The sequence below is a fragment of the Mirounga angustirostris genome, unplaced genomic scaffold (genome assembly GCF_029215605.1).
Source record: "Mirounga angustirostris isolate CCGP_5_RB_7025 unplaced genomic scaffold, mMirAng1.0.hap1 SCAF_4, whole genome shotgun sequence".
In the NCBI taxonomy this organism is placed as follows: Eukaryota; Metazoa; Chordata; class Mammalia; order Carnivora; family Phocidae; genus Mirounga; species Mirounga angustirostris.
In genome coordinates this window covers 22,381,754-22,384,415 of record NW_026991712.1, presented here as the reverse complement: position 1 = coordinate 22,384,415, position 2,662 = coordinate 22,381,754, and positions in this window count along the sequence as shown.

The following is a 2,662-nucleotide window of genomic DNA, read 5'->3' as shown; positions in this document are numbered from 1 at the left end:
TCTCCATGTATTTTTTGGTCTCCCCTTTGATTTCTTGGTTGACCAACTTATTGTTTAGTAGCACCTTGCTTCGCTGGCATGTGTTTGTGTTTTTTCCAGTTTTTTTTCTTGTAATTGATTTCCAGTTTCATACTGTTGTCATCGGAAAAGATGAATGATAGGATTTCAGTCTTAAACTGTTCCATGAAAGGGACATATATGCAAAATGACCTCCAAAGGCTAAAGGAGATGAAGACTGATGGAGACTGAAGAAGTCTGACAAATCCAGGCTGATGAAATATGGTTTATTAAGGGGACTTATGGACAGGAGCATGTCTTTGATGGCTTCAAGACAAGTAGATCTCTGTAACCTCACCTCCCTGAACAGCCCTAGAGTCTGGGAGTACATGCTGGGGAAACACTGCATTGGAGAATGTTTAAGAATATATGTGTATCACAGTCATATCTCTAGAGCAGATCAAGGACATTATGCCCTGATCTGGGTGTGGTGAGACCAAAAGAATCAGGGTGGAGGGAGCTGTATTTAAGATTTCTGGTCATAGAGAGGTCCTCATGGTAGATTTGTCCAAGGTGGCATTAGTGTGTTCACATATAAATGTATTGAGACTTATTTTGTGGCCTAACATGATCTATCCAGGAGAATGTCCCATGTGCACTTGAAAAGAATGTATTTTGTGTTGTTTTTGGCTGGAATGTTCTTTATATATGTTATGTCCATTTGGTCTAATGTGTCACTCAAAGACCTTTTCCTTACTGATTTTCTGCCTGGAAAAATCTCTCCATTGTTACATCGAGTGTTAAAATCCTGTACTATTATTGTATTACTGTCAATTTCTCCCTTTATGTCTGTTAACTTGCTTTATGTATTTAGGTTCTCCCATGTTGGGTGGATAGATAGCTGTTGCTATGTCCTCTTGTTGGATTGGTCCCTTTATCATTATGTAATGCCTTGCCTTCGGTCCCTTTATCATTATGTATTTTGTCTGATAGAAGTATTGCTACCCTAGCCTTTCTTTCTTTTTTCTTTTTTTTTTTTTTTTTGCTTTCACCTGTATGGAATATCTGTTTTCATCCCTTCACTTTCAGTCTGTATGTGTCTTTAGGTCTCAAGTGGGTCTTTTGTAGGTACAATATAGATGGGTCCTCCTTTTTAAAATCCATTCTCCACTCTGTCTTTTGAATGGAACATTTAGACCATTTACATGTAAAGTAATAATACATATGTACTTATTGGTATTTTGTTAATTGTTTTTCAGATGTTTTGTAGTTCTCTTTTTTCTCTTGCCCTTTTTTTTTTTCCTTTTTGTAATTGATGGCTTTCTGCAGTTAGGCCTGGCTTTTTTTCATCAGAATAGCCACAGCATTTCAGAAAGTAGGATGCAGAATTTTCTGCTAATTGTCATTAGAGATCGAAGTTCCATACAGTGAAGTATTGGAAAGGCTGTTTTGAGTAATAAGGGATCAATTAACATAAAACTGATAACCATATTTCTCTGTCTCTCCATTTTACTTGACTTTCTGTGTTTGTTTCTGTGAATTAAGTGCAACAGTTCTCCTAAACTTCAAAGAATGGTCTTGTGTATGGTCGTCTGTAGACTGTGAGTGCCCAATGCCTTTCACTGGCTGGCTAGAGCTGTGGCTGATGTGGGCTGAGTCTTGGGGCACTCTGTGCTGGGGCTGCCCTAGGGGGGATGGCTGGAGCTGAAGTGGGCATGGGCTGGACTGGTCCTGAGGCACTCTGCTTAGTATATGCTCTGGTAGGACAGCTGAAGCTTAAATGTGTTCAAGCCGGGTCGTTTCAGCTCTCTGCACAGAAGAGCCCCTGGTAGGACAGCTAAAGCTGAAGTGGGTACTAGCTGAGGGGCCCAAGGCTCTACGTGCTGAGGGGCCCAAGGCTCTACGTGCAAAGGGCACATTGGCAGGCTAGCTGAAGCTGAAGTGGGTGTAAGCCAGAGTTTTCCGGGGTTCTCTGTGCAGAGGGTGCCTTTGCAGTGTGGCTGGAGTTGAGGTGAGGCATGGGCCAGGGGGCTTATGGGTCCTCTGTACAGGGGGCACCCTGGCATGATATAGCTGAAGAGGTCATGAGCCAGGGTGATCCTGGGCCTCTCTGTGCAGAGGATGTCCTGGAAGGACAGCTGAAGCTGAAGTGGGTGCAAGCTGGCGTGTCCTGGGATCCTCAGTGCAGGGAGTGCCATGGTGGGGCCACTGGAGCTGAGGCTGGTATGAGGCATGGTGGGGCCACTGGAGCTGAGGCTGGGGTGTTCTGCACAGGGGGCACCCTGGCAGGGTGGCTGGAATCAAGGTGGGTATGGGCTGGGGGTTCCTGAGGTGCCGTGTACGGGGGGCAACCTGGTGAGGCAGCTGGAGTGAACTGGGAGGTCCCAGAGTACTCTGTGCCGGGGGTTCCCCAGCAAACTGTCTGAAGCCAAAGTCATGACCAGGAGTGTCCTGATGTGTGCTACCCTTGGGCTGTGTTGGTGGGATGGCGGGGTGGGGGGGTTGGTGTGGACTAGGGGGCCCCGGGCTCATTGAGGTGTAAGCTGGCTAGGGCACCCAGACCCTACTTCCCGACCACCCTATCAGTGTTGGGGGAATGTAAACCATGGTGTTTGCCAACCTGACTTGAGAGTTCCAGCAACTCCCCTGCTGTTCAGTGGAGTTC